The sequence below is a fragment of the Caretta caretta genome, chromosome 4 (assembly GCF_965140235.1).
Source record: "Caretta caretta isolate rCarCar2 chromosome 4, rCarCar1.hap1, whole genome shotgun sequence".
Classification (NCBI taxonomy): domain Eukaryota; kingdom Metazoa; phylum Chordata; order Testudines; family Cheloniidae; genus Caretta; species Caretta caretta.
The window spans coordinates 89,008,527-89,033,872 of NC_134209.1; the positions used below are offsets into that span (position 1 = coordinate 89,008,527).

The 25,346-nt window shown below is 43.3% G+C and overlaps 1 protein-coding gene across 36 annotated transcripts in view; it reads left to right on the forward strand.

Moving 5' to 3' along the window:
• Positions 1–25,346, forward strand: part of TENM3 (teneurin transmembrane protein 3) — a 2,220,601-nt gene that overhangs the window by 1,656,616 nt on the left and 538,639 nt on the right. The window lies entirely within an intron of this gene.

Below are 25,346 nucleotides of genomic sequence, written 5' to 3' on the forward strand. Positions count from 1 at the left end.
CAATTTGTCAGTATGTTTTTGGACAGCTATATAGTGTAGTGTGACTATCTTATCACAGGGTGACCAGATAACAAGTGTGAAAAATTTGGACGGGTTGGGATGGAATAGTTGCCTATATAAGACAAAGCCCTTAATATCAGGACATCTGGTCACCCTGTGTCCGGAAGTCTTTATTTTCTTTGTCTATTTTTCTTCTTAGAGAATTTATAGCACCTGGGTGCTACTGTATGGTGATTTATTTATACATTTACAGACTCTAACTTTTCTGCCTAGCCTGTTCATTATCTTAGGGACATAGTATTTGTTTAAAAGTATATCCTTGTTTTGTTGTGTGTTTATGGTAAACGATAAAATACAGCCTCTATCTGAGAGGTACTTGCACTGCTAGATTTCTGAACTGGATGCTCTTGGCATTCCAGTGCTGAAATTAGGATCATATTGCATCAGGATCTTAAAGACAAATTTTGAATTATAAAGTACCCAAGAAAATTACCAATGAGGCTGGGGAAAAAAAAGATGTCAGCAGCAGCTCCACATTACTTGTTTACCTGTGGAAAATAATGTTTGAGTATAACATATTTGATATAAATCTATAGTCCTTGTATATGTGATTATATTATAATGTTACTCTCAAAATTTATATATACTAAAAAAGGACAGTACCTTATTGAACATCCCTTCAAAAGTGAGACACAGATATTGTTACTACATTTATAGTCCTCTTGTTTGGAGCCAAACTGGATCAAGTCAGAATTGTTAACAAATAAAAAATACCATTCAAACAAATTAATTCAATATCATTTACACACAGAGGTTTATCTTTTATTACCTATGTATTATTTGCCTAGTACTGCAGTAAAGCGTTATTTTATAATGCACTTTATATAAAGTGGCATCGTCATTTATGGAAATTGAATCTCATGAAAATTTATTCTTCAAGTTCTGCAGTGATTCATTGACCGATTCACAGTTCCAGAAGGTCTAAACCTTCCCTTCATGTATGGTCTTCCATTTGGATTGCCAACTTTCTAATTGCACAAAACTGAACACCCTAGCCCCACCCTGGATCACTGCATTCTCCGTCCCTCGATGGCTTGCTCGCTCCCACGCTCCCTCACTTTCACTGGGCTGGGACAGGGGGTTGGGGTGCAGGAGAGGTTGAGAGCTCTGGCTGGGGGTGCGGGCTCTGGGGTGGGCTGGGGATGAGGGGTTTGGGATGCAGGATGGGGCTTCAGGCTGTGGGTGGGGCCGAGGAATTCGGAATGTGGGAGGGGGCTGCAGGTTGAGGCAGGGGGCTGGGGTGAAGGAGGGGATGAGGGCTCTGGGGTGAGGCTCGGGATGAGGGGTTCAGGGTGTGGGAGGGGGCTCTGGGCTGGGGCAGGGGGTTGGGGTGAGGCATTTGGGGTGCAGCAGGGTGTCTGGGTTTATGGGGGGGCTCAGGGCTGGGGCAGGAGGTTGGGACATGAGCTTACCTCGGGCGGCTCCCCGTCTGAAGCACAGCAGGGCTAAGGCAGGTTGCCTACTTGTGCTGGCAGTGCGTGGCGCATGCCCCAGAAGCAGCCAGCAGGTCTGGCACCTGGGGCTGCGGGGGAGGGGGCGTGGCAGGACGCTCTGCATACTGCTCTTGCCCACAGGCATTGCCCCCACCCCCAAACTCCTATTGGATGGTTCCCAGCCAATAGGAATGTGGAGCTGGTGCTCGGGGCGGGAGCAGCTTGCAGAACCCCGTGTCCCCCCCTGCCTAGGAGCCAGATCTGCTGACTGCTTCTGGGGCGCAGCACGGTGCCAGGACAGGTAGGGAATAGCCTGCCTTAGCCCTGCAGCACCACCAACCGGACTTTTAACAGCCTGGTCAGCAGTGCTGACCAGAGCCACCAGAGTCCCTTTTCGACCTGGTGTTCCGGTCTAAAAGTGGACACCTGGTCAACCGGACACCTGGTCACCTTATCTTCTATTTTGAGTGATACAAGATAGCAGTATTTGCTCATTTATTTGGAGAGAGGTGATCTAATGTTGAAAGAGAAGGGTATCAGGGCACTGGAACTGCAGCTGAGAATTGGCATGGGAGGAAGTTGAGGAGGGAGGGGGACTTTAATGTATGTAAACTTTTAAATCAAACAAAAGAAAAAACACGTCTGCCACAATAAGCCTGATCCCTCTGCTTGTATATTGTATCATTTCTCCCTGTCTTATTTTTGGTACATTATATGCTCTTTAATACACATACTGTGATTATGAAAGCAGCTAGTGCATGGTAGGTAATAATAAAGTCTGAAACTATATATACAGGTGGATCATTTTCATATGTAATTCTTTTTCCATACAGTTTTACTCTGTACTTTGCTCCCAATTGAGTAGCAATATTATCGCAAACAAGTTTAGTGTAGTTATTCTTTGGTAGAGAGATTTCATGTGCCTCCTTTGAGAGACCTCTTTAATGGAATTCATTAATGTATATATCCACGTCCTTATTAAAGGAAATATCTAGTAGCTTATCTGAATTTCTTTTGCGCTTTTCACATTCTTGAATTCTAAATATCCAGATTTTTTTTTCTCCAACATGGAAGATCATAAGCTCCCAAATCCTTGGCACCAATACCAGTTTACTCGACTAATGGCTTTCTGTTTAATTGTGAGGTTTCTACCCACAGTGAAACTTGGATGGCTCTAAACCACAGTCCCACAATAAAGCTGCAACTGGAGCAGCCCAGTCCCTTGGTGGGTTACAGTCTACATAACGAAACATTAGGAAATTTGTGACGCTGCACCAGCACCCACCACAGACCATCATTATCTCAGAGGGCTGGGCATGTGGTCGAGTGGATAGAGCACTGGACTTGGACTGAGGAGACTTGGCTTGCCAGTGGTCTGCTGGGTGGCTTGGGCAAGTCGTTCACTTCTCTGTGCCTCTGTACAGCTTCCCCATCTGTAAAATGGGGTTAATGTTAAGTGTATTGAGATCTTCTGGTGAAAGGTACTATATGAGAACTAGGTATTGTTATTTGTTAAGATAGAGGGAGGGACTACAATACAAGTAATAAGGCCGCAAGTACCTAAAGGTAGTCATATGGCTTGGATCTCACATTCTGTTTACCCATTAATTTCATTTTTAGAAAGTACTACTTTACTCAGATATATAGTTCTGTTGAACCAGTGGCATCACTATGAAACCAACAGCATTTGAAGAAGTTTGAAATGTCAATAACTTTCCAAAAATCCCCCTTCTCTTCTCTTAGAAAAAGGGAGAACTGGTTTATTAGCTATCACTACTCTTTTCTCATTTCATATTTCAGATATTTCTTTGATAGATACTCTCCAAGTCTATCTACTGTTGGCATTTCATGTCTGATGCAGACCTCATTGCAGTTACCTATAACATTTTAACCTTCAGGCTTGATTATTGTATTGGACCCGGTGCTCAGTTTTGACTGGTTGGAAAGCTGCTGAAGACGACTGACTCTCAGAAGTGTTCTCAATAAATGAGTGGCAGAAACACAAAAGTTAAAGAGAGCAGGCATGAAAACAAATCTGAATTGCTAGACTATTAGAGGGGGATAAAGATTTTAAAGTTGCTGATCTTATGGGTTTCTTTGTTTTTGTTTTTTGTGTGAAAATTTAAGCTAGTGCAGAATTCAGCACGAGGGTGTTAAGCAGTACCTCTTTGCCTGCAGTGCAGTTGGAGCTGTGAGCGCAGCACACACAGGCATATCTGGGCTAGCTTTAATCTGGCTAGTGTGAATACCAATAGCAGTCAAGCCACAAACACGTAGGCTTCAGCACAGAGTGTACAACCCTGCCCTGGGTACTTATTGGGCAGCTAGCCTACACTGAAGTCCATGCTGCTGCAGCTTCACAGCTATTGGTGCTCATGTTAGCTACGCTAAATCTGGCTCAGATATGTCTACATGTGTTGCCATCACATCTGACTGCAGTGTAGTCATTCCTTTAGTGGCCGCATATGTTGTTAGTGCTCTGTGATCTCCTGTTTAGTGATGGTAGATGAGAGAGTGTGTTCCTTCTGGAATGCACAGGGCATAAATACCGCCCTCCCACTAGTGCACATGGTGAGTCAGTGCCCCTCAGCTGATCTGGCCACTTCCTGTCCCCGTCCCCGCCTCCTCCCTTACGCAGGTAAGTCCCCTCCCTCCCAAGCCAGATGCAGTAGGAACCCTTAAAGGAGCCGCATCCCCTCTTCTTCCTGCCAGCCAGGCAAAGATTCCTCACATTCAGCTGTGGCAAGCACATTCTCTTCCCTGCCATGCTGCCAAAGTTGCAGTCAGCAGAGAACCTTGAGTTTGAGTCTCTCTGATATAAAAGGGAGTGGGTTATTGGCAAAACATTGTTTTGAAGGTTGGAATCCTAACTTTAACACTAACCCAAGGTCCAAAGTAACCTAACTTTGCTTACCTTCTCGGCATGCTGCAAAACCCATCTGATTGAGCGGGTAGATTTCCATCTCATGGGAAAGTATGGGAGTTTTAAAGCTGTCACATGACTGATCAAATAAGTTGTGCTAAGGTGGGAAGAAGTACTGCTACTTGAGTCAATTTGTTTTACTTTGTTGTTCCAATTTTCTTCTGTTTTTAAAATTGTTTTTGGCGTCTAGAGATCTGGATGGGCACCCTTTGGTGTGGCATTTGTATAAGACTAAAATACAAAACGAATATAAGAAAAATGGTAGGGGGATGAGCCTAGCCAAAAAGATTTGTGTAAGACCCAAATTTAATTATTTCACATCATACCCTTCTATTTTTGAGCAAATGTGCCTAGACCTATTCTTTGCATGGTAAAGCGAAGTGATAATAGTGGGGAACAGCCATGCAAGTTTCTACCTGGCCATTTGCCTGAGATGAGTATTTTTTTTAATGGGTGAATAAAATATCATTAATTCTTTTATGATCAGTCATTATGGCAAAGGGCAGATGAGTAGATTTTGAGCCTGGATAGTAAATTTTCATAACAATTCTTCAAGGATGGCCTGTGCAGTAAATGAGCTAAATGTATACTACACAGTAGACAAAAATGTTTTTTTGCAAAAATAGAGATTTCTGGACACAATCTATCCCAAGATGTATTTGTAAACTGTGTATAAGAGGTGGATGTGTTGTAAACAGCTTTAGATACATTCAGACAGGTCAAGTCTTTTTCATATTTGAAAAGTAAACCGTGTACCCAACTAGAGTTTTCAACTAGCAGACAGTTAACTCTGTGCAGATCGGTGAATTCTTACTAAACTAGAGGGAACATTTCTAAACAGACAAATTCTCTTTTTGTGTAAATCCCCCTGCATGTGTAGAAACCCCAAGAGGGAGAATGAACACAGAACTGAGACAGGAGAAAAAAATTATAAAAAGGACCAAGTTAACTCTTCTACACTCCAATGAAATTAGGAGGGCAGTGAACTTAGAGGATCTGCCACTATACGTGTAGCCATCAGACAGGAAAATCTCAGTCCTGGCACACCAGGTCCTCTAAGGTGGCCTGAATGCACAGGTGTAGGAAACTGGAAAAGGAGTGGCCACAGCATTAAGAGGCACTTTTTCAAAATGGATGCCTTGTTGCAGTTTCACAACTCAGAATGGCTGCTGACTTCTCTGAGTCTTGCTTAAGGAGAGATGAAGCCTAACCAGAATCATAAAATCATAGAGGTGTAAGATTGGAAGGGACCTCAGTAGGTCGTCTAGTCCAGTCCCTTGCACTGAAATTAGGACTATGTAATAAGTAGACCATCCCTCACAGGTGTTTGTCTAACCTGTTAAAACCTCCAATGAGGGAGATTCCACAAGTTTGTTCCAGTACTTACCTACCCTGACAGGAAGTTATTCTTGATGTCCAGCCTAAACCTCTCTTGCTGCCATTTAAGCCTATTGTTTCTTGTCCTGTCCTCAAAAGTTAAGGAGAACAATTTTTCACCCTCCTCCTTGTAACAACCTTTTATGCATTTTAAAACTGTTATCATATCCCCTCTGTTTTCTCTTCTCCAGACTAAATAAACCCTTTTTTTTTCAGTCTTTCCTGATAGGTCATGTTTTCTAGACCTTTTATTATTGTTGTTGCTCTTCTCTGGACTTTCTCCAATATGTCCACATATGTCCTGAAATGTGACACCCAGAACTGGATACAATACTCCAGTTGAGGCCTAATCAGCGTGGAGTAGAGCGGAAGAATTACTTCTCATGTCTTGCTTACAACGCTTCCGCTAATGCATCCCAGAATATGTTTGCTTTTTTTTGCCACAGTGTTATACTGTTGACTTATATTTAGCTTGTGATCCACTATGACCCCAAGATCCCTTTCTGCATTGCTCCTACTGAGGCAAGTCATTTCCCATTTCGTATGTGTGCACCTGATTGTTCCTTCCTAAGTGGAGTACTTTGTATTTGACCTCATTGAATTTCATCCTATTTACTTCAGACCATTTTTCCAGTTTGTCCAGATCATTTTGAATTTTAATTCTATCCTCCAAAGCATTTACAACCCCTCCCAGCTCCCTCCCTGCAAACTTTATAAGTGTGTACTCTGTGCCATTATCTAAATTATTGGTGAAGATATTTAACAGAACAGGACCTATCCCTGTGGGACTCCAATCAATATGCCCTTCCAGCTTGACTGTGAACCACTGATAACTGGTTGGAAAACAGAACAGCTATGAATCCGTCTTCGAGTAGCTCCATCTAGGTTGTATTTCCTTAGTTTGTTTATGAGACGGTCATGCGAGATGGTATCGAAAGCCTTACTAAAGTCAAGATATACCACATCTACCACTTAGCTTTTATCCACAAGGCTTGTTACCCTGTCAAAGAAATCTGTTAGGTTAGTTTGACATGATTTTCTTTTGAGAAATTCATGTTCACTGCTGTTTATCACCTTATAATCTTGTAGGTGTTTGCAAATTGATTGCTTGATTATTTGCTCCATTATCATTCTGGGTACTGAAGTTAAGCTGACTAGTCTAATTCCCTGGGTTGTCTTTATTCCCCTTTTTATAGATTGTTACTATATTTGCCCTCTTCTTAGGTGGTCTATAATAGAATTCTACCGTGACATCACCTATGTTTTTTTTTACCCTTTTTATCCTTACCCAGAGACTTTCAATAAGTTGGTCTCCTATTTCCGTATATGCATCTTTGATATACAAGGCACCTCCTCACTTTTTTTCTTGCCTGTCCTTGCTAAGCAAGTTGTATCCTTCTATACCAATATTCCAGCTATGAGTATTATCGCATGAAGTCTCTGTGATGGCAGCTATGTGGTTGTGATTGTTCACTAGAATTTCTAGTTCTTTCTGTTTATTCCCCGTACTTTTTGAATTTGTATACAGACATCTAAGATACTGATTTGTTTTTCCCTCTGTTCCCTCTTGTCTCTCCTTTGTCCCTTCTATAATTGACTCTGCTCCCCTCAGATTCCAATCCTTCACCCAGATCTCCATGTTTTTGAAAAACCGGTGGGCTTTTGTCTCCTGCTGCTGTTTAATCTAGTTTAAAGCTCACCTCACTAAGTTAGCCAGTTGATATCCAAAGACACACTTCCCTTTCCTCGATAGGTGGGCGTGGACCCCATCTCTGCTCAGCCATCCTCCTTCCTGGAGCAGCACTGAGTGGTCAAGGAAGCCAAAGCCTTCCTGGTGACACCAGGACCATGCAGAATATCTGCTTGTCTCTTGCTTTCATTCACAAATATTCTTAACATCAGAGACTGTATGATGGGATAGTAGTGAAGGTACTGGACTGAGACTTCGGAATTTCCCAGGTCTGTCAGATTTCCTTCTGACCTTGGGAAAGATACATAATTTCCCCTGTGCCTCAGTTGCCCAGCTGTAAAATGAGGATAATATTACTACTCCCCACCCCTCTCCCCTTGACTGTCGGCTATGGGAGACCATCTGTGCTCCAGATTGTCTGTAAACAGCACCTAGTATAATGGGGGGATTTCAGTTGGGGCCTAATAGTACCTTCACTTTTCCTGGCAGGAGATTCATGGAGTGTCAGAGTCCTTTTTACGGGCCAGGCAGACAGGCAGCAAAGAAAAGGGACGAGTTGGAAGTGTAGGACAAGGACAACAACAGCTCTATCTGCTGGAAATCTGTGTGAAAGTTCTCAACTAGCACTCAACTTTCCGTATACATAAATTTAATCAAATACTTGGGCTTGATAGCATTTGACTGGGAATGTGCAACTTTTGAAGCATTTTTGCTTAATGCTACTTAGCAAATAGTTAACTACTCCTTGGCTGGTTATTCACTCTGAACTTTTAACATGGTGTGACAAAGTTCCTGCTCTACCTTGGTGGGTCTTGCGCTTATTGGTGGATTTGCTCATTGGAGCTTCATGGCAGCCCTCAGCTTGGCCGTTTTTCTGAATTCACAGTCCAGGTCGACTCCTCCTGTGTCTGACTAGGAGTTGGGAGGATTTGGGGGGAACCTGGGCCCGCCCTCTACTCCGGGTTCCAGCCCAGACCCTGTGGAATGCAGCTGTCTAGAGTGCCTCCTGGAGCACCTGTGTGACAGCTACAACTCCCTGAGCTACTTCCCCATGGCCTCCTCCCAACACCTTCTTTATCCTCTCCATAGGACCTTCCTCCTGTTGTGTGATAATGTTTGTACACCTCAGTCCTCCACCAGTCCATGTTCTCACTCTCAACTCCTAGTGCCTCTTGCTCCCAGCTCCTCACATGCACACCACAAACTGAAGTGAGCTCCTTTTTAAAACCCAGGTGCCCTGATTAGCCTGCCTTAATTGATTCTAGCAGCTTCTTGATTGGCTGCAGGTGTTCTAATCAGCCTGTCTTAATTGTCTCCAGAAGGTTCGTGATTGTTCTGGAACCATCCCTGTTACCTTACCCAGGAAAAAGGGACCTACTTAGCTTGGGGCTAATATATCTGCCTTCTATTACTGTCCTGTAACCTCTGGCCCTACCCTGTCACACATGGGTTCCTGCTTTGACAATAAAATAGAGGGAAATGAACAAGGAGATATGAACTGTTTCATCAAGGATGGCTAGCTATAATTATGGGTGTTTTGTGGATTTTATGAACAATAACATTTTATTTGAAAATTTATAAACTGTGTTTTCCCCCTGTTTTAATCCTTTTGGGCTGGAGCAGATAATGAGAAAAGGCCAACACACAATCCCTTTGTAGGATGAGAGGGTGGTAGGATCCATGCATAGGCAACAGGTGCCTTCCCATACTGAGAGCAGGGGAGGTATCAGCTAAAAGACTGCCCTACGTGTCTCCCCTGCCTGGTGACCTCTCCCGCCTTGCAGCGCTCTTCCCCAGTCCATGTTACCAGAGGGGATGGGCTTTCTGTCCTATCCCTGCACCTCTCCCCTGGCACCTTTGGCTGCTCTCCCTGTCCCTGTCAGATGGGTGGGGAGTGGGATGGAGCCACTTCTGCCTGAAAGAGCCTGGCTGGGAGGTGAGTATGTGAGAGTGAGCCTCCCAGGCTTTCTCAGGCAGAAATGGCTCCATCCCTCTCCCACCCAGCTGCTAAGGACAGGGAGAGCCGGTGAACTGTGCCGGGGGAGAGGCGCAGGGAGAGAAGGACAGAGAGCCTCTGCCTCCCTGCCGGCCAATTTAGGGGGTCACTTGACCCCACTACACATTGCCTCTGTATCCGTGTACATAGAATCATAGAATATCAGGGTTGGAAGGGACCTCAGGAGGTCATCTAGTCCAACCCTCTGCTCAAAGCAGGACCAAGCCCCAATTTTTGCCCCAGATCCCTAAATGGCCCTCTCAAGGATTGAACTCACAACCCTGGGTTTAGCAGGCCAATGCTCAAACCGCTGAGCTATCCCTCCCCCCAGCAGGCCAATGCTTAAACCGCTGAGCTATCCCTCCCTCAGCAGTACCAGCTGATCCTCCTATCACTCTTCTCACATGGCCAACCCGACTCCACCTGCTGCCTGTATGCTGGTGTATGTGAAGACCAAGCCCACAGAGCTCCAAGTCCTAGATTCGTGCCCTCTTTTTTGCCTTGTGCGGGGAAACCATGCTGGATCTGCTGTTAAAGGAGCTGTGAAGGTAGGAGTTGGATTTGCCCCATGTCCTTACATTAATTCATCTTCTGTGTACTGTATGTAAGTGAAAATCTTGGATATTTGTTTGCTAAATCATATGGTAAATGGTCTTGTTGATGACTGCAGAGTTGCTCAGGGGCTGCAGTTGTTAAGCACTCATTACAGGAATCCAACAGGGCAAATTAAGAAACCTGTGTGTTTGCTTGTTATTTCAGGACTTTTATGCTTGGCTTCTGAGGAGCCCTGTATAAGACCTCATGACCTAAAAAGACTTGCTGTTTCTTAGTCAGAGGTTCCTTAGTCAGAAGTCTGAATCACTGACCTGGCAACAATGAAAATGATTACTGCCAAGGGAGAGTTTAGTTGTATCTTTAATGCAGAATAGCTGAATGCCTGCTATTAAAAATACATATATAAAATAACAGTAGCATTCTGTGCAGTTGGTAGATAGTATTTATATACATAACTTTAAGGCTTTTTACACTTGCAATTTAAAGGCTTTATTTTATGTTTCATTGTAAATAGTTGTTAAGCAGGCTTCCTCCTATTTGCTTGCAGTATCATTGTGAGCATTTCCCCTAAACCCATGCAATTTCAGATACAGTTGGTGGAGCTGTTCTTAATTCTGTACCTGTTTAGTTTCTGTATGTTCTTTGGCAACATTACCCGAAGTGCATGAACATCTTGGGGCATGATAGAACTTGTGATGATACTGAACACGTTGATACTTTTATGTTGTAATGATGTACTTTTATTGGAATTTAACTTTAGAAGAACCAAAGCAAGCTATTTCCCCAAAGTTTTTAAAACTGTTTTGACATTGCAAGACTTAAATATGCAGTCTACTGTAAATTGAAAGTCTGAGCTGTAAATATATGCATTGTTGTTTTCCTGTGTTGCAATTCCTCGGTATATTTCTAGAAATATATCTGTTCCTAGTGTTGTGACTTATTGATCCTGGTTCTCATACCAACACAGACAAACAACAATCATGCAAAAAATTGAAAAAATTTAATGTATCCAAAACAAGCTAAATTTAAGTTTTACCTCCCTTTTTTCTTTTTTAAGCTTCCCTCATAAGATTCTCTCCACTGAGATTAGCTACATATAATACCATGATCTTCCAAAGCTATTTTTCTGCTGCGTCTTAAGTAAACTTCCTTAGCATTTGCGCTGGGAGCCCTTGAGTTATAACTATAAATCAGTTAAGGTGTCTGACGATGTGATTATAGTGCCGGTCCTCCTAGTTACTCTAATACTGCAACTTACCTTTTGGCAAATAAGAATGTATTTGTTAGAATGGTCTTTCGAATAAATCTTTTATAAGAGTCCTACATCTATTCTTTGCCACTGTAGTAATAATAAAAGTGGACTTCAATGGTTATTGTTGTTTGCAAAGAATGTATATCTTACCAGAGGTACCCACACTCTCATACGTTGCTAATGTGTGAGGTTTACTTTCTTTGAGTCGATAAATCAATTACTTAGAATACGTATGTGACATAAATATAAAGGGAAGGGTAAACCCCTTTGAAATCCCTCCTGGCCAGGGGAAAGCTCCTCTCACCTGTAAAGGGTTAAGAAGCTAAAGGTAACCTCGCTGGCACCTGACCAAAATGACCAATGAGGAGACAAGGTACTTTCAAAAGCTGGGAGGAGGGAGAGAAACAAAGGGTCTGTGAGTCTGTCTATATGCTGGTCTTTACCGAGGCTAGACCAGGAATGGAGTCTTAGAACTTTTAGTAAGTAATCTAGCTAGGTATGTGTTAGATTATGATTTCTTTAAATGGCTGAGAAAAGAATTGTGCTGAATAGAATAACTATTTCTGTCTGTGTATCTTTTTTGTAACTTAAGGTTTTGCCTAGAGGGGTTCTCTATGTTTTTGAATCTAATTACCCTGTAAGATATCTACCATCCTGATTTTACAGGGGGGATTTCTTTATTTCTATTTACTTCTATTTTTATTAAAAGTCTTCTTGTAAGAAACTGAATGCTTTTTCATTGTTCTCAGATCCAAGGGTTTGGGTCTGTGGTCACCTATGCAAATTGGTGAGGCTTTTTATCCAACATTTCCCAGGAAAGTGGGGGTGCAAGTGTTGGGAGGATTGTTCATTGTTCTTAAGATCCAAGGGTCTGGGTCTGTAGTCAGAAAGGCAAATTGGTGAGGCTTTTTACCAAACCTTGTCCAGGAAGTGGGGTGCAAGGTTTTGGGAAGTATTTTGGGGGGAAAGACGCGTCCAAACAGCTCTTCCCCAGTAACCAGTATTAGTTCGGCGGTGGTAGCGGCCAGTCCAAGGACAACGGGTGGAATATTTTGTACCTTGGGGAAGTTTTGACCTAAGCTGGTAAAGATAAGCTTAGGAGGTTTTTCATGCAGGTCCCCACATCTGTACCCTAGAGTTCAGAGTGGGGGAGGAACCTTGACAGTATGTAATAGTGATATTCAATGAAATAGATGATCTACGTTTTTATTTTATTTACGGAGTGCTGTAAGAGTGCATGACATTTAAAAAATATGGAAAAGACAACATCCAAGCTTCAAGAATCTTGTATTTAACTCATACTACTTTAGTAAGGACTGTAAATGTATTCTCCTAGATATTCAAGACTGTAGAAGTCAAGAGCTAAGCCTTTAGTGAAACGCTAGTTTCACAGCATTCCTGTTCGGGTATGAGGCCCTGAACCTGCCAATACTTACAATGCGTAAATTTAAACCAGCGTGTAAGTAGTCCCATTATAAGATTTTAAATAATAATATATTTATGGTGGTATTGTGGTACTGTGTAGTACCCCTAGTCGAGGACCAGGACCTCTTTGTGCAAGGCGCTGTATGAATACAGAACAAAAAGATAGTGCCTACCCAAAGGATCTTATAATCTAAGTATAATAATAGACAACAGATGGATAAACTGAGTACTAGGAAACAATGAGACAATATTGGTCAGTATGATCAGCAGTGGTCTCAGTACACCAGCAGCCTAAGTGTTATTTTTATTTTGTAGTGATCACAGCAAAGGAGAGTTTTGAGGAGGGATTGGAAGGATAATAGGGTTGCTTTATGGATATTTATAGGGAGTGCTTCCTACGCATTTTCATCTGTACCTTATTTGTCTATATTATATTCATTAATAACCACATTCAAAATACCTTTCTTCACACCTACCAGCATCTGAATGGGGTTTAATTTCATATTTGACTGTGAATGTCATAAATGTATGAGGAGATGATCATTTTTGACCATATAAAGAGACTGATAGAAATTCATGTTCTTTCTAGATTCAGCTCTGAATCAAGGGTTTGACTAAGTCTGAACCCCTCCGTTACCATTTCTGGACCTATAGCCAAGGATATGAGAGTGGGAAGAGCAATTTTCTTTTCTGAAGGTTTTTGTTTTGTTTTGTTGTTTTTTTGTGTTGCTCCCTCAACCTGAGTCCACTCAAAGATATGCACTGACAACAGGGTTGGTGCCAGTGCAGCTCTTATGCAATTCATGCACCCTCACTTTGTGCTTTGAAGCTGAAAACTACTAGTATTAAGGTGAGTGCAATAAGGTGATGAGAAATATTCTATCCAATTGAAACTGCAAGGGGAATTTTGATAGGCAGAATGTTATGACCTTAAATGGAATTTAGCCAGCTAATTTCCATACTGTTGCAAAATCTGTGGTGAGATCTCAAGTGACCTGCAAGTTTTAAGGATGTTTGTTTTAATGGTCATCCAACTGATGACACCTTTCAACAGTACCTCCCAGCACTTCTCTAGGGCATTAGTGTGCTACTGTCTCAAGGGGAAAATGCCACCCAATCACCAATATGACTTCTTGAAGTTCCCTTGATTTTCTCTGGAAGTTTCCCATCCTAGTATTGACCAAGCCTGACTCTGTTTAACTTTGTGTTCTCATATGTTTTAAAAGTGAAACTACTCCATAGAAGAGTGGACTTTTACTTTTAACAGTGATAGACAGATATCTTTGGTGGTGCTTTAATTTTAGTAAATTTTATTTAGTTATTGGACAGTGTCATTGCTGATAGTTATAATCCTTTTAGAGGATGTCAGCGAGTTGTTACAAGAGATGCTACATTGGTGTAAATGTACAGTTTGTCTTATGGGGGCAGATCTCTAATGATACGGTAAGATATACCACAATGTGCGTAGAGATTCACAGTCCTGCTGGTGGTGACAGACTAATGTCACCCAGAATGACTGCAATAGCCAATAGAGCAGGGGTTCTCAAACTGGGGATAGGGACCCCTAAGTGGCTCATAAGGTTATTACACGAGGGGTCACAAGCTGTCAGCCTCCACCCCAAACCCCGCTTTGCCTCCAGCATTTATAATGGTGTTAAATATATTAAAAAGTTTTTCATTTATAAAGGGGGGGGTCACACTCAAACCGAGGCTTGGTTTGTGAAAGGGGTCACCAGTACAAAAGTTTGAGAGCCACTGCAACAGCAGCAGACCTATCCAGTATTAAATAAAAAATGCTCTTTAGTAAAAGCACAGTTTTTCAAGGTGTCAAGCACTTTCAACTCCCATTGAAGGAGTTAATGGTGCTCGGCATTACACAGGAGGCATACTGTAGCTTGCAGGATTGCTTCCAAAATAGTAATGACAATATTCAAGTGCCTTGAAAGTGTCTTTTTTATTCAATAGTTTTTTGCTTCCTTTAAATCCAAAGGAAGGAAGGAGAAGGCTGAGAAAAGGGGAGGAAATTTCCTTTTATTCTGCATTGGGGCATTCAGTTTTTAGAGTTTCTTCTTTAATCCAGACCTACTTGTGGCATTTGTTTGAGCTATTGTTAACAATGTTGCATGCTTTTGCAGGTTCTCTCATGTTTATTTTCATAACTGTACAAAATCAAGTCAGAAAACTTCATACCACTTTATATACATGGGGATCTTCAAAAGTCAAGAAGAGACAAATCACTTTTAGACAAACTCTAAGCAAAACTAAAGGAGTACTTGTGGCACCTTAGAGACTAACATTTATTTGAGCATAAGCTTTCGTGAGCTACAGCTCACTTCAACTGTTGCTGCAAAAAATTGCTAATTGTTCTGAATCATTATCTTACTGGTAAGGGTATTCTGACAGAGACATGTGAAAATTAAAGCATATGAACGATTACTTGAGTTTTCCTTGCATTAACCATAATTTTTAATGAAGAAGAAAGTAGATAGAAAAAGGAGAACATGCATTCCTTTTTGATTAAATAAAACCTGTTTGTCCCTAATACCTAGCACACTAAAGAAGTTCTAATCTCTACACTTGATACCCTCCTGAGTAATTTTGGCTTCATTTATACATTCCAAGAGTTTCAGATATGTTAAAAGAGGACTAATACAGTAATTTCTACAAGCATAGATCTTTAATGTTTTGTTGCATGGCTGTTTCCTAATTCAGCAAAACCAGCTTTGCCCTGTAATTGGTAATCCTATTATAAGTGGATGTTCTGTTAAGCTCTTAAAGAACTCCTCAGAAACTAATAAGAAATTTGAATAAAGGAGAGAGCTTTTAGTCCTATTATAGATGTACCATGTTTCAGAATATCATGTAACCTACAAGTCAGTACAGAGGTACAAATGATAAAATGTCATATGATGTTGCAAGGTATTTTAAGGAATGATTTGAATCTCTCTCTCTAACCCACTAAAATAGTACATGCAGATTTATTTAGTCTCACTGAGTTTTCACAAGTACTCCGTTGTAAAGAATTTGTGTGTGAACTTTTATTGTGAGAAATACGGCTGAAATAAGCATTGTTCAAAGCCTGTATAAAAATACATTAGAAATAGCTTTCTCTATAACACACAGTAAACTTAATTCTTTTGAACATCCTTAGTGGTAACCGAGTTTTGTGATATTTTTATAATTTATTAATTCTGGATGTACATTACATTGGAAGGAGATGTTGAATGTCTGTCGTGTTTATTTCAGTAACACATGAACTAAGGGGGCTAAAACTCGGTATTAAACTGGTTATGTACATTTTTAAACAAATTGAGAAGGTATTCCAAAACCAGAAGTTTAGTTTGAGATTTTGTGCCAGATTCTTTCCCTGTCTACATGGCTGTTACAAAATGCAGTTTTGCTCTTGGTACTAGAAACGATTTTTTGGTCTGCTCCAATAACACCAATACAGACTGATGCAGCTCTTCCTTTCTGAGTGACTGGTGGCAGCATCGGTGAAGGTTAACCAGAAGGTTTAGAGTCAAGGATCTCCTTCTGTTTAATCTCTCAGAAGGAGACAGTCAGTATCATACACCTTACACAAGAAATCTTAAAGGAAGAACCTGTAGTGCCGTGTAGGCAATAATCTTGCATTTCAAGCAGAGAGATACTTGAATAGGAGTTTTCTAAAAAGTCAAGAAGCGCTTGGCCTGCATACTGTCTTGTAGCCGATTCTTACTGGTCTCATTAGGCTATGGTGCACTTGGGATCCAGATCACTATCTGGGAAAAAGAATGTCAATTACCCTCCTTTACCAAGCAACTTTCCTAATGAAACTTTGCCCTCCACCAGCTTATATATAGATGCCTGTATATATGCAGAGGAGGTAGGTACAGTGAGTAGGTGAAAACATCTTTTTTCACCATGGTATTAGACAGTACTACTAGCAAAATCTCCTTCATGCCCATATAATTCCTGGAATTAGATTGTTCTAATAGCTATTGTGCCCAAACACCCACTCACATGGTGCAGTCCCTTTCAGCAAAATTATCATTCTTCCAAATGCCTGTCCAGTGGAGTTTGGACAAGATCATTTTTTGAGATTTCTGTGGGGAAGTCAGTTCTAGTCTTGGCCAGCTTCCACAAGAAGCCGTCTCTATCCTGCACCAACTACAAAGGGGAAATTGATGCTTTAAAATTGAATCTTGATTACTCAAGGCTCTTTTTTTCTAGGAACCTGTATATCTTGATAAATAATCTGTCACTGACCTTGCTTTTTACTCTCCTAGCTTCCAAAATAACCTCGTGTGAGTACTGGTTGTCTAGAAAGCTATCCACATGGATTAATGTCACACAAATCCTAAATGTTTTTTAAAAATAATCACATTTTGTAATCCAAACCTTGAAGAATGAAAATATTTATCAGTTATTTACAGGAAAAAATCCTAAATGAGCATTATATTTCATAGTTGTGAAGGAAAATAAGTTGAAACATTAGGTCAGAAAGACTTTCTATGGAAAATTCTGACAAAATTCAAAAATCTGTTGTTTTTTGTTGAAATTGTTCATGGAAAACTGAGTTTTTTAGCAAAACGTTGAACTAAAAAAGAAAAAACATAATTTTTGATTTGGAAATACCACCTAAGTGCCTCATGGAACTAATTCTGGTGCCTCATGCCCCCACTTTCCTCCATCTATACTTGGAAGTTATCACAGTTAATTTAGTGTTGCTTTAGGGATTCTCCAGGGTATGATGAGTTAACAAGTGGCAGCTTTGTTCAACGGGTAGTGTGTACATGATGAGTCATTCACAGTTTTAGGATCTAGATTTGGCTTTGGACCTTTTTATTGATAGTGCTAGGTAGAATATGTTGCTAATTTACAATGTGAACTCATGTCCTAGGCACAGAGTTTTTAACTGATGTGGCTCAAGGATGTGAAATATTATTCCCTCAGTCCCCACTGCCCATTGGAATTCTGGGTTAAGCTCCCAGTGCCTGATGGGGCAAAAACATTGTCGCGGGTGGTTTTGGGTACATGTCGTCAGTCTTCCCTCCCTCCTTGTGAGATTGTGAGGAGGACGCAGACGTTCCTGAAGGCACGGAATGTGGCAATTGGGATATCATGGCGTCATTAGGGCATGTTGATACAGTGGAATGCCGATTCTGGGCCCAGCAAATGAGCACAGACTGGTGGGATCGCATAGTGTTGCAGGTATGGATGATTCCTGGTGGCTGTGAAACTTTCGCATGCGTAAGGCTGCTTTCATGGAACCTTGTGAGTTGCTTTTCCCCACCCTGAAGCACAGGAATACCAAGCTGAGACCTGCCCTGACAGTTGAGAAGCAAGTGGCGATAGCCCCGTGGAAGCTTGCAACGCCTCACTGTTTCTGGTCAGCTGGAAATCAATTCAGAGTGGGCAAATCTACCATGGGGGCTGCTGTGATCCAAGTAGCCAAGGCAGTCAATAACCTTCCGCTAATAAGGGGAAGTTTGCAGGTCATAGTGGATGGCTTTGCTGCAATGGGTTTCCCAAACTGTGGTGGGGCGATAGATGGAACGCATATCCCTATCTTGGCACAAGACCACCTTGCCAAACAGTACATAAACCGCAAGGGATACTTCTCAATGGTGTTGCAAGCACTGATGGATCACAAGGGCCGTTTCACCAACATCAACATGGGATGGCTGGGAAAGGTACATGATGCTCAAATCTTTCGGAACTCCGGGCTGTTTGAAAAGCTGCAAGAAGCTACTTTCTTCCCAGACCAGAAAATTACTGTTGGGGATGTTGAAATGCCAATAGTTATCCTTGGGGACCCAGCCTACACTTTGTTTCCATGGCTCATGAAGCCGTACACAGGCAGCCTGGACAGCAGAAAGGAGCAGTTCAACTATCGGCTGAGCAAGTGCAGAATGGTGTAGAATGTGCCTTTGGACGTTTAAGAGGGCGCTGGCACTGTTTGCTAGGTAGGTTACACGTCAGCGCAGCCAATATTCCCATTGTTATTAGTGCTTGCTGTGTGCTCCATAATATCTGTGAGAGTAAGGGGGAGACATTTTATGGTAGGGTGGGAGGTTGAGGCAAATCGCCTGGCGGCCAATTTTGAACAGGCAGACAGCAGGGCTATTAGAAGAGCACACCGAGGCGCGCTGCTCATCAAAGAGGCTTTGAAAAACAGTCTCATGACTGACCAGGCTATGGTGTGATGGGGGGTGTGTGTGTCCGTGTCCGTCCTTTATGTAAAGCTGCCCCCTTTGGTGAATGTGCTTCCTGGTAAACCAGTCCCCCTCCCCCACTTCAACCACAGCTGGCACAGGAAATAAAGTCCCTATTCTGAATCCATTCATTTCTTTATTTAAAAAAACTTGAGATCATTGACAAAGCTGATTATTAAAAGGTAGCCGGGGTGGGAGAGGAGGGAAGGTCAAGGCCACATTTCTTCTTGTAGCCACACTACAAATCAAAGCTGTTTGAATGACAGTCGTCTGTTGCTTGGGCCATCCCCTGAAGTTAAGTGGCTGGGTGCCCATAGCCGCCGCCGCCTCCCCTGCGTTCTTGGGTGTCTGGGTGAGGAGGATATGGAACTTGGCAAGGAGGGCAGGCAGTTACACAATGTGGGGTTCTGAACTCTAGTTGCCTTTCCTGCAGCTCCTCCAGACTCCTCCTCATGTCCGATTGCTCCCCCATTAGCCTCAGCATCTCCTGTGTTCCAGTCACGCTCACTGTATGCTTTCCTGGCCTCTGCCATCGCATGCCTCCATGCATTCAGCTGTGCCCTATAAGTGTGAGAGGACTGCATGAGCTCTGAAAACATGTCATCGCGAGTGTAGTTTTTTTCCACCTTCTAATCTGCGATAACCTCAGGGACGGAGTTGATACGGGGAGCATAGAAACATATGTAGCTGCAGGAGGGAAAAAAAGGGAGAGTAGACTTCACAAAAGATACATTTCTGAGAACAAAAGGGAGACTCTTTCACAGTGAATCAAGCAATTCACAGCGGACAGCACATGTGTTTTAGGTAGAAGGTCATATTTTGCCTTTTATATTGAGTGCCTGCCAGTATGGTGACACGTCACACATGGCTGGACAACAGAATTCAGTTTCCAGGCAGCCCATGGTAAGCCAAAGGGTGAGCGGGGTTGGCTTCTTCCGTGTTCATAACATGTGAGAATGTTTTGAAACTGCAGCGCCCTCCTTTCCCATAACAACCAATGCTGGTTGGGTTTGCCATTTAAAAGGAGGGGCTGCGGTTTTGGGGTGAATGTGCAGCACACCTCTTCTCTCCTCCCCACCCCTGTGTGTCTATTCTCCAGGATGATCCCTTTTAGCCAGGCGCAGACAGCCCAGCATGACCATGGTCGAATGTGCCAGGATCACCAAACAGAGGGGATTACTGTTCCCTTATAAAAATTCCCCTATTTCAACCAGATAACCATGAATGATATCACTCTCCTGAGGCTGACACAGAAAGATAAAGACCAAATGTTGCATGAATGCGACCAAAATCCAGGACCATTTGCTGCCATGCTTTGTGCTGCAGTGATTCCAGACTACTTGCTACTGGTTTGGTGTCCTACCGTGGAGGATAAAATAAGGCAGGCCTCCCCAGAAAGCAAAGGCTTTCAGAGTACCTCCAGGAAAGCTTCATGGAGATGGAGCGGGAATCCTCCAGAGCATCTCCAGATATGTTAACAGACTTTTCCAGTAGCTGTACTGGCCGCGAATGCATCCCAATTGTTCAGGGCAAATCAAATATTAAACACAATTGCTTTTAACCCCGGTAGTGTAGTTACAAATGAGCACTCACCAAGGTGCCTTCTCCGCCTTCAGGGTCTAGGAACTATACGCTCTGGGGGGGTATTGGCTCCAGGGTGATGAAAAGGTCCTGGCTGCCAGGGAGAACAGGTTCTCCGCTTGCCTGCTGCGCATTCTCCTCCTCCTCCTCCTCCTCCTCATCCACACAGTCCTCCTCTGTGTTGCAGGAGGCTGCCATCTTGCAGGTGTCCATGGACAGTGGTGGGGTAGTGCTAAGATCCCCCGCCCCGAGAATGGCATGCAGCTGATCATAGAAGCGGCAAGTCTGGGGCTCTCACCTGGAGTGACCGTTTGCCTCCTTTGTCTTTTGGTAGGCTTGCCTGAGCTCCTTAATTTTCACATGGCACTGCTGTGTCCCCCTGGTATAGCCTCTGTCCACCATGCCCTGTATGATTTTTGGCATATATATCAGCATTTCTTCTGCTGGATCGGAGTTCTGCCTGCACAGATTCTTCTCCCCGTACAGCCATCAGATCCAGTGTCTCCCCTTCGCTCCATGCTTGAGCTCTTTTGTGTTTCTGGGGGGCCCTGCATGGTCACCTCTTCTGCTGAGCTCACCACGCTGACCAAATGGGAAATGAAATTCAAAAGTTCCCAGGCCTTTTCCTGTGTACCTGGCTAGTGCATCACAGTTGAAAGTGCTGTCCAGAGCAGTCACGTTGGAGACTCTGGGTTAGCTCCCGGAGGCCAAGATCATCGAATTTCACAGCGCTGCGTCTACAGTACCCCAAATTTTGACCCAGGAAGCTCGATTTTAGCGCTACTTCCCTTGTCGGGGAGGAATACAGCAGTCTGTTTTAAGAGCCCTTTTGGTCGACGGAACAGGGTTGGTTGTGTTTATAAAATTGACCTAATGTGGCTAAATTCGACCTAACCTCGTAGTGTAGGCCAGGCCTAAGAAGCCTTCATGAGACTTTCAGAAGCTTTCCCTTTTCAGACAGACAGTTCTGAAAAGTTTCAGGAGGTGTGGTCGAATTAGTCAGATATCTCCCATGCTAAAAATTTACCTTTAGGGTACAGTACTTTATGAGGCTCCTATTTTGAAAATGTGCCAAAGAAATTTGTAAAGGAGATGAAGTCTTCTTTTTATATCTGTTAAGTAATGGGTAAGGCAGAAAATTACAGGATGACTTGATTGATTGATTGATTGAGAAAACAGACTGAAGTTTCAGTATTTGAAAGCATGATTCTAAACTGATGATGGAAAACTGCTGTTTTTAAAAGGCATAGAACAGGGGTCGGCAACCTTTCAGAAGTGGTGTGCTGAGTCTTCATTTATTCACTCTAATTTAAAGTTTCATGTGCCAATAATAAGAATCCATGCGATCTGAGCTGCTCCTCTTCTTGGCCCTGTCTGCACCCCTCACTGCCCCAGGCTGGGGCCAGCTGCAGAGCCCTGAGCTGAGGCCAGGAGCAGAGCTCCAGGTCAGCGGCCGGGACCCCAGGCCAGCAGCAGAGCCCCCAGGACTGGTGGCCATGACCCGGGGCTGGCAGTAGGCTGAGCGGGGCCAGCGGGCAGAACCCCAGTTGGCAGCAGAGCCCCCGGGACTGGTGGCCAGGACCCGGGCAGTGCGAGTGCCATTGAAAATCAGCTCATGTGCCACAGATTGCCTACCCCTGGCATAGAACTTGTCCTGATCAAGGTGCTTGGCCCTAGCAGGTAGCACCAGGATTGCTCATGTGGGTCCTGTGATCCATCCTCATCCCCAGTTAATGACGTGGCACCCACTAGATCTGCACACATCGTTGCAATTGGTCACTCATAGCTAAGGCTGTGTGTTTGTCACAGAGGTCACAGAAATCATCTGATTCCATGACCTCCATGACTTCTGCAGTGGTTAGGGGTTGGGGTGCATGGTGGGGCTTATCTGGCGGGGGCTCCCTAGCTCCCACCAGCATGTCCCTGCGATTCCAAGTGGCCATGGGGGCTACACGCACTGCCTGTGCCCGCAGCTCCCATTGGCTGCAGTTCCTGGCCACTGGGAGCTGCAGAGCCAGCACTTGTGGCAGGAGCAGCACGTGCTGTGGAGCCCCCTGCCACCCCTCCCCCTAAGAGCTGCAGGGACATGCCAGTCGGAGCCAGGTAGGGAGCCTGTCAGCCCCACCAAGGACCAGCAGGGGTCCCGGGCCACATGCCATTGCCTGGCCCCCTCTCCCAGCACCAGTGAGGGTCCTGGACCATGTGCCACTGCCCACTCCCCCACCCCCGCAGCAGCAGCAGGGTCCACACGCCCTGGCCTGCCTAGCACCAGCAGGGATCCCGGGTCAACCTCCTAGATCACCTGCGGTCCCCCCGGCCCAAGTTTTAATTAGGGGTATATAGTAAAAGTCACGAACAGGTCACAGGCCGTGAATTTTTTTTTTTTACTGCCTATGATCTGTTGACTTTTACTAAAAATACCTGTGACTAAAACATAGCCTTACTCATAGCGCCTCTCAAGTGCTAAGCTAAGGTTTATAGCATCGCACATCATAGGTGGCAGTCCCCTTTGTGCTCTATCTCCAATAGCTACTGCAGGCCCTGTTGGGCCATTGGGTTAGGTGGTACCAGCTTTCTTGCCTTCCAAGAGAGAGGAAATCATGGAGTTTAGACTCCCCACCATTTCAGGAGCTCTGGCAACTCCCAGACATTTCCAGTGTGGTGTGGTAATACTACTACTTTCGTGGTGGCATGGGCCTGGTTTTTCAGAGAGCTTATGTTCTGTTGTACTTTGGATGGGCTATCACCAGCAGGAGAGTGAATTTGTGTGGGGGGGTGGAGGGTGAGAAAACCTGGATTTGTGCTGGAAATGGCCCAACTTGATGATCACTTTAGATAAGCTATTACCAGCAGGACAATGGGGTGGGAGGAGGTATTGTTTCATATTCTCTGTGTGTATATAAAGTCTGCTGCAGTTTCCACGGTATGCATCCGATGAAGTGAGCTGTAGCTCACGAAAGCTCATGCTCAAATAAATTGGTTAGTCTCTAAGGTGCCACAAGTACTCCTTTTCTTTTTGCGAATACAGACTAACACGGCTGTTACTCTGAAACCTGTACTTAGAATGTAAACGTTTGGTGGAAGGGCCATCTTTTGTTCCATGTCTATACGGTGCCTAGCACAGTGGGATTCCTGGTCCTTGACTAGGGTTCCTAGGTGCTACAGTAATACCTGTAATAATACAGAATAGCCTTGAGAAGCCAATCAATTGACTGGTCACACGATGTCAGTTGACTGCCTAATATTTGACCGTGGTCAAATAATGTCAGATATTCCAGCAAGAATTCCCTGATGTCCCTGGCAGCCCACCTTTTTGATTCTATCATGGTGCTATTGCTTAGCAATCCTACTTAAATGTCTTGCTTCCGACAAAGTGAATATTCAGCCACAAAAGCTTATGCTCCAATACGTCTGTTAGTCTATAAGGTGCCATAGGACTCTTCGCTGCTTTAAATGTCTTGATCGCTCACTTTACAACATGCTAATGCCATGTGTAGGGGAAAAGATGAACTAATTGAAAGTTGATCATTTTGACTGGCTGGCATCTTCTAGAAACAAGTATTTTATGTATCTATGCATATATTTATGTATATAAAAGGCCACAATGCACATGGTGGCTTACAAAGCACATTATGCAAATTAAAACACTATCCATACTCTGAAGAATTTACAATCTAAACTGATAAAGAGACACATACAAAAAAAACTCATAAGGAATTGGGAGAGGGAGTAGAGGGTTCAACAGTCATTAAACCGCCTCCCCCAACACAGAGAGAATAGATGCACAGCCATTAAACTGTTTGAAGAGTTTACCTACTCCTGCCTAGTATAAGTGCATTTAAAAATGACTTTTGTTCTTTTATAGTTGGTATGTGTTTGCTTTATTTCAGATAAAAAATAATTTTCTTGTGTAACTGTTCAATCTTGAATAAAGTTCACATTTAAATGCTAACCTAACATTGCTAAAAAGGTAATAATGATTATTCTTTCTTTAGAACTTCATTTCATTGTTTCACATTTTGCTGAGTTAAGTTACTTTAATGAATTATTTTATTTTTTTTGTAATTAGGCATAAGTATTTACCTAAGTCTATGCCATTAGAGACTATAAAACCTTACTCTTTTTTGGTATTGTTGTTACTGTTCCAATAAATTAGTGCTTTAAAATATTTGACCATGTTTTAGAATCATAGAATATCAGGGTTGGAAGGGACCTCAGGAGGTCATCTAGTCCAACCCCCTGCTCAAAGCAGGACCAATCCCCAGTTAAATCATCCCAGCCAGGGCTTTGTAAAGTATGACCTTAAAAACCTCGAAGGAAGGAGATTCCACCACCTCCCTAGGTAACGCATTCCAGTGCTTCACCATCCTCCTAGTGAAAAAGTTTTTCCTAATATCCAACCTAAACCTCCCCCACTGCAACTTGAGACCATTACTCCTCATTCTGTCATCTGCTACCACTGAGAATAGTCTAGAACCATTCTCTCTGGAACCACCTCTCAGATAGTTGAAAGCAGCTATCAAATTCCCCCTCATTATTCTTCTCTTCTGCAGACTAAACAATCCCAGTTCCCTCAGGCTCTCCTTATAAGTCATGTGTTCCAGACCCCTAATCATTTTTGTTGCCCTTCGCTGGACTCTCTCCAATTTATCCACATCCTTCTTGTAGTGTGGGGCCCAAAACTGGACACAGTACTCCAGATGAGGCCTCACCAATGCCGAATAGAGGGGGACGATCACGTCCCTCGATCTGCTAGCTATGCCTCTACTTATACATCCCAAAATGCCATTGGCCTTCTTGGCAACAAGGGCACACTGCTGACTCATATCCAGCTTCTCGTCCACTGTCACCCGTAGG